Below are 7,394 nucleotides of genomic sequence, written 5' to 3' on the forward strand. Positions count from 1 at the left end.
AGGAATGTACTTTTAATATGAGACTTCGCTTCCATGGAATTGGCCCAGTAACCAATGTCCAAAGGGAATACTTTGTAATATCATTGGCATAGTCTTTGTGACCTTTGTGCATTGACATTACAAAAGGATTATTGCATTTGAGTTTCGAATCTAACAAATTATAGTAAATGGCAAGAATTTGGTATTCTTACATTTACGATAAGGATTTGAAATTGTGAAATGAGCATCATTGAAATGTTGTCAACTGATCTATTTCACACAGAAAGGATCATAGGTAAACATAGTGTGCATGCTTGGAGCATGGGATAACTATTGTTGTAATTCAAGTATCAAGTTGATTAAGCGAAACATTATACAATGAATAATGTGTAATAAATATGGTGATTAAATAAAAGGTGTTTTATTTATATTTATAAGTACTGAGACCATATTGGATTCGATTATTCTTGTGTTTCACTTTGCATGTTTTGACTTCCAAAATAATAAGATTATTCAAACTATCCACAGTTGATCATACTTTGGAAGTAGGTATTGAGACAAGATTGTCATGAATCTGACTGTAGATTGTCTAGGTGTTTTAGACATAGCACAAGTTTGTTGCAGTGTTCATGAGTACTTCTGGAATAAGATTCGCGTATTGGATTAAACCCACGCTCATCTGAATCACTTCATGGATTTTATCACGAGTGATTATGAGACGATAATATCTTATATTCTTGAAACCAAGACATGTGAGTTGTAGTTTACAAGTCGGTTACACATTGACATATGTAAACGTACCACTGACTTGGTGTTATAAAACATATTGTTGTGTGTGATTTGATGAGTAAGTACAAGCAATCATTTGAGTCGAAGTTTATCTGTTCCTTTTACCCAATGTGGATAAAAGCGATATATGTGGGCCCCTCGATGATTTAGTGATGACACCCTAAGCGCTTGGTCAAGCCTGGACTGATTTGATTTGTTCAATTAGTCAGTTGTCATAAATCGGAAATCGGGAAACAACAGATGGATAGAGAGAATGATTATAATCCACGTCTCAGTCCATATGATATCTTGTAGAATGGAGGAATATATTATCCCTTATCTAATGGACGCGTTATTGACTAGGTCAGAGTTCGACAACGACTTTTAAGAGCTACGATTGCTAGTCGGGTTGTGGAGTCGTACTTGCAATAATAGTTATTAGACTTATCCAAGTAAGAGACTGTTGGATTAGGTGTCTAAGCCCATAACTATAAATGTTATGTACTTGACCCGAGAGTAGCATGGTCCATTTGGGTTGTCTTCACCAGAGCAATTTGATAGGATGGACTTTTGAGAAGAGGTTATTTGTGATTTATTAATATATTATAAGTTCTAATATATTAATATGAAATCATATTATTGTAACATACACGTTTTGAAATCGTGTTATGTAAATTAAAAAGTTAATAATATTATGAAATATTATGAGAAATTGAGTGTTAAGTTCTAACAGATAGTCTATACTAGAAATGAAGTAAAACTATGTTTAGAATCACTCATTAAATGTTGGAAGTCTTATGAGATTCCAATTAAAAGCCAAATAGTGAAATTTAGCGAAAATATAAAATTTGAAATAAGTAAAATTTTATTATTGAAAGTTGTAGATAATCTCGTTAGAAACACGTAGGCGAAAACCTCGTCGAAATCCGAGTTATAACGAAGAAGTTATGACCAATTGAAGATCCGTGATAAAACCGGCACGGTGCCGAATGACGTAAAAAGTGAGTTTTTGATAAACTACTTTTTAGCCTTAGTGATCTAAATGAAAGTCGTAGTATTCGTTAAACCGAGAAGTTCGATAAAAAGAACGTCAAAATCTGACTTCGTATGAGGAAGTTATGATTTTTACAAGTTTCAGCTTAGCAGTAGACAGCTAAAAACTCGAATTTTAGATCGATTGGTTTTTTGCCGACACAACCTAAACGAGAATCGAAGGTCTCATCATTAGTAGTACAACGGTAAAAAGTCTGACGAAAACGGACGTCGGATGAAGAAGTTATGAATTTTTAACGGATTTACCAGTCCCTGTCTGTTAAAAATAATAATATAAAAATAAATTCAAACTTTTCCGACGAAGTCTACACGAAAGTTGTAGAGCATAATTTTCTCTACGCGTGCATATAAAGAACGTCAAAAACGGAGCTCGTATGAGGAAGTTATGGATTTTACAAGATTTGGCACAATTTTCGAGAAAAATCACGTGAATAGTAATTGCCACGTCACCCTCGCTCGGAGCTGGCCACGTGTTCGAAGCTGCTGCGTGGCATGCCCGAGGAGCGACGCGTGTCACACAGGTGTCCGAAGAAAGCCACGTGATCCGCGCATGAAACCCATGTGATCCGACCCGCGTGTAGGCTTCTGATTCGACCGAAGAGGAGGCCCAATCCGAAGCGAGCAGGTGTCCGAACCGAACCTCACCCTGCTGACAGCTGGTCCGAGCCTCGCATGCGAGCCTCTCGCTTCCCAGCCTCGGATCCGAAGCTCCGGATCTCCTCCTCTATAAATACCAACCTTGCGAGACTTCCCGGCTAATTTTGGAAATTTCACACTTTTTCACCATTTTTCAATATTTTTACTATCCCGACATCCCCCGAAGCCCCGGTACTTATTCCAAAACCCGAAACGTGCCCCGAGCTTCCTGAGAAGCCCAAAAATTTATCTTTTCGGTTTCGAAGCCCAACCCTCGCAGGGCCCGGTTTTCAACGACGAAAGTCATATTTAGAGCCGAAGTGCTGCCCATATTATTATTTTGACCCCCGGTTAACTCAAGGTGAGTTTAATATGTAGAAACAATTGTATGTTATGTGTTATATGTGCTATGTGCTTTTCCATGTTATCATCTCGAGTTGTTGTATCTGCTATTTTTATAGCAAGGCTGTACCTCTGACTTGAAGTGTATGACATAGGCATCACTTGGGTATTGGTATGAACCGTTGACCATGAAGTGTATGACATAGGCATCACTTTGGCTTCGGTAGAATGTTATTCTTGAGTATTTTCCCGTGTTATTTTTTTTATTTCTGCTATTTATGATAGCAAAGCTATACCTTTGACCATGTGATCAGTTTACGAACTCAGATTCACAGTGGCACTGGTATGTAGCCTCTGGCCATGTAGAGCATGTCCCCCAGTAAGTGAATGACTCTATTCTATGGCATTGGCATATGGTTAGACAGGGCGTGAAAACCTGAAATCTACCTTAATGTTAATCAGAAATTGTTTGTCTTCTGTGCCATTTGGGCCAAAGCTTTATTGATTGTATATCAAGTATGGAAATTGTTATGTCTGAATGATTGTATATCTTTGAATTAAATCAATGATTGTTAGGGAAAGCTTATCACATTATGCCTTTGTTGTTCCTTGCTTCTAATTGCTTCTGCCATATTGGTATATAAATATGGCATAACGTTATATTGTATCTATTATTGAACTCACTAAGCGTTATCGCTTATCCCTCCCAATGTTTTAACATAATGTAGGCAATAAGCACCCAGTATAGTTGGAAGACTTAGAATAGTTGTAATATTATTTTTTTTGTATTTTGGTTTAGGTTTGTATAGATTTACAATATCCTGGGTAGTTATGTAAAATATTAAAATATAGTCGGTTTGTATCCAATCTTTTGTAATGACTTTATCAATGTAAAAATATTATTTTATAAATATGCATGTAGCATGTTTTGGAGTAACTATATTGTCAAGTATGAAAGTTTGGGTCTTTCAGAAATATGAAAGTATAGAAAGGGGTTCTTTCAATCATGGTATCAGAGTAGTGGTTTAAGTGAACTAAATTCCATGGATTGGTATTTAGACTTAAACTATTGGAAGTTCAATATATGAACTGAATCATTGTAAATATATGGATACAAACCATAGGAAACACTTAAGTGGGGTATTGGGTAGTGATAAACCCTAGTATTCTAAGACATTAAGTTACTTCAAAACTTTTAGAGAATTAGTATATATGAACTAGGAATTTTGAGAATTTCTAGATTTAAACATGAATTGTTAAGTGAAGATGATACAATATGTATCTGATATATTTTAGGTTGAATACCTAATGGGGTAAGCACTAGAATATTAAGAGGAGATATGCCTTATATTCTAATATGTGCTAAAGGATAAGTAAATATAGCATGCTTTAGGTTTCATACCTATATTGCTATTATTTGAGAAAGTTTAAGGTCTGTTGCCGACCTTGGTTTTGAAAATTTTATGTTTAGAATTCTAAGAATTTTCGTAATAGAATTTACATGAAATTTTTTTTGAAGTAATAAAGATACTTATGATAGTTGATATTGATAAGTTTATAAATAAACGATTGCGGGAAAATCGTAAAATAATAAGTGAAATCGTAAATAGTGTATTAATACCAATAGAGTGGTATTATACATTTAAAATATGTAAGAAAATATAATAACATATTTGGAAGAAAGATGTGCGTTTGAAATACATTTGGATGAGATAAATGTTTTGGCATAACCGATGAAGTTGTTCAACTGCTGCCCAGATTAATGCAGTGATAGTTTATAGAGTCGGAAGAACCAATGATGGTGATAAATACTTCAACAGTATTGAAATTAATGTAGTACAAGATTTAGAAGAATTAAATGAAGATCAAAGGAAAGGCTAATGAAGTTTTTAGACTTATTAGGCCAAGACTTTGTGATGAAGTATGTAGTTCGATTAGTAACCCTATACAAGATGCTCAGACTTAGAATTCAATAATACTGAGTGATGATTGACTTCTATCACCTCCTTATGGAAGTTCCATTGTGTGTTAAGCCGACTTTAACATACAAGATTGGGATAGTGAAATAGGTTATTTGGTTGTGAAAAGGCTAAGTGGCTTACTTGTTAGAGTAAGGTAGAGTACTTAGTTGAAGAAGATATACACTCATATTATTATATGAGAAGAAATGTTGTAATTAAGAATGACAGAGAATCAAGTTGAAGCTAGTAGAGCTTGCTGAGATGCAGCTATAATGCAGACTTCTTAGGATAGACTCATATGAAGTAGACTTAAAAGATACAACCAAGAGAAGAAGACTTACTCAGATACAGGAATGACGATGTCATGAAAGGATAATGAAACCAACAAATATGCATGATGGTTTGCATGAGTTAGAAGATGATGTAAGTAGTTGGAAACTATTTGTCATTACACTGCTAGAGGAAATTTTGGGTGTAGTATGTCTTGCAGAGTAGACACTACCCGAGAGAGAATTTATAAGAAGAAATGGAAGTAAAATTTCTATTGACCTATGGAAAAATATTAGAATATTCTAGATCTAGTATATACGTGAGAAGAATCCTAGAAGGCGAGTATAGGTAATCCAATATATGTTTGATAGAAATGCGAAAACCCTAGTTGAGTCTAGGAGAAATTGTTGTATGTACTTGTTTGAACACACTCAGGTGTGAAAAGTTGCTTTGTGAAAACTTTTGAATGGTGACTTGGGAACTGCGAGACAATACTTGGGACGAGTATGAGTAGGTGTGAATAGTAGTAGAGGCCTATACTACTGGAAGCACAGGACTCACACTTGGATCAGGCAAAGTCACAAGGTTACCAAGAAGCTAGTAAATGATTCCGTTTTATTCATGTGTGTCGTTACCTTCGTTTCGGTAATGACTAAGAAGATAATTATTGTTCAAATCTTAATGTCATAAAGAATCGAGTCCGATTAGTATAAATCCGCGAAAGGAGTTGATTGGTTCAGAGAACCATGTCTTATATAGTGACGAAACTTCAGTAGGAATACTGAAGAAGTAAATGGTCGAGGTAGTCGATAGAAATATAACAATCTTCGTTAAAGGATTGAGCAATCATTAGCCAGAGATATGACTTGCTATGTGGTGTTACTGGCCACAAGAAATGTTTCCGCCCTACTCTTACTAGTCAAATGACGGGGAGTCAAGTTTCCGTTCAACAATCAAAGAGTACTCCAACTAAAAAGGAGGAGGTGCCAAAAGCTAAAAGATGTATATGTCCGAAAGCACGAATTAGAGATACGTGGTGCTATTCTTTCTATTCCGAAGCATCCACGTGTTGTTCAAACCCTTTTTGTTTTCTTTATTCCATCAGCTTGATTTATTCGATCTGATTCTAATACAAGAGTTTGGTTCGTTATGTGTCTTGTGCGTTATAAAATCAAAGGTCATTAGAATAAGACCATTCGAGTTGTTGTTATAGCAAAAGTAAAGACCTTATCTTGGGTTTAGTCTATAAACCAAGAAGGAGCAGGAGTCTGCAATAAGAATTGAGTTTTAACCCAAAGATTTGGATCGAAAGCCCAATAGAGAATGATGAGCGGGTGCAGGTTTGAGCACCGCTAGTAATTGAAAAGTTTGAAGAGTTTGACAATCGTTTGGCAAACCAAAAGTTAAAAATAGTACATTTTAGATTACCACAGAGGAAGTAAGTTAGGACTCGAATGTTGTGACTAGTAATTTCTCGTAAATTTTAGATCTGCTCACATCTTATTTGATTGTGATGCCTCAGATTCTTTCGTGCCTTATAAATTCGCACATTATTTTCAAATTGCTTATTATGCAAATTATCCAATCATTTCATATAGATAACATAGGAAATATATTATTACTTGCTGATAAAGTCTATAGAGATAGTGTTATAGGAATTGAAAGTTATAATCTTCCTGCTAACCTAATTCCTATCTTTGATATTATTCTCGACATGGATTGGTTGTTAAAGAACTACGCAGATCTCTTGTGCTACGAAGAGATGATATGCATCCCTATCGAAAGGGAAGATTCTATTTATGTCTACGGCGAAAATAATAAATTTCTTTCTTAAAAACTCGTAAATTTATGTCGAAGGGATATTCTACTTATCCGGCTTATACAGTTAATACCTTGAAAGAGGAGAAGAAAACTGTGAATGATAGCCTTTGGATAATTATCGACCGGCTGATTAAGAGTGCATATTTTCTCGCCATACGTATAACGGTTCTAATGAAGAAATATGCACAAGTTTACTTAGACGAAATTGTGGCGAGACATGGTGTGCCACTAAAGATTATTTCCGATCGTGATACTCGCTTCACTTCTCACTTTTGGGCGAATATGAAACGTGAATTGGGATCTCGAGTTGCTCTTAGCACAGCTTATCATCCCCAGACGGATGATTAGACGGAGAGAACAATACAAACAGTAGAAGATATGCTCGTGCATGTGTCTTAGGGTTCGGTAGTAACTGTGAACACCATTATGTTGGCATAATGTAGGACAGAAAATCCTTGGTGGTCCTGAATTGATTCAAGACACCACTGATAAGATTCAAATCATACGAGAATAAATGAAAGTAGCCCAGGATCGACAAAAGACCTGTGTAGAAATGGAGGAGAC

Source organism: Lactuca virosa, chromosome 5 (assembly GCF_052849685.1).
Source record: "Lactuca virosa cultivar CGN04683 chromosome 5, Lactuca_virosa_CGN04683_v6, whole genome shotgun sequence".
Taxonomy (NCBI): Eukaryota; Viridiplantae; Streptophyta; class Magnoliopsida; order Asterales; family Asteraceae; genus Lactuca; species Lactuca virosa.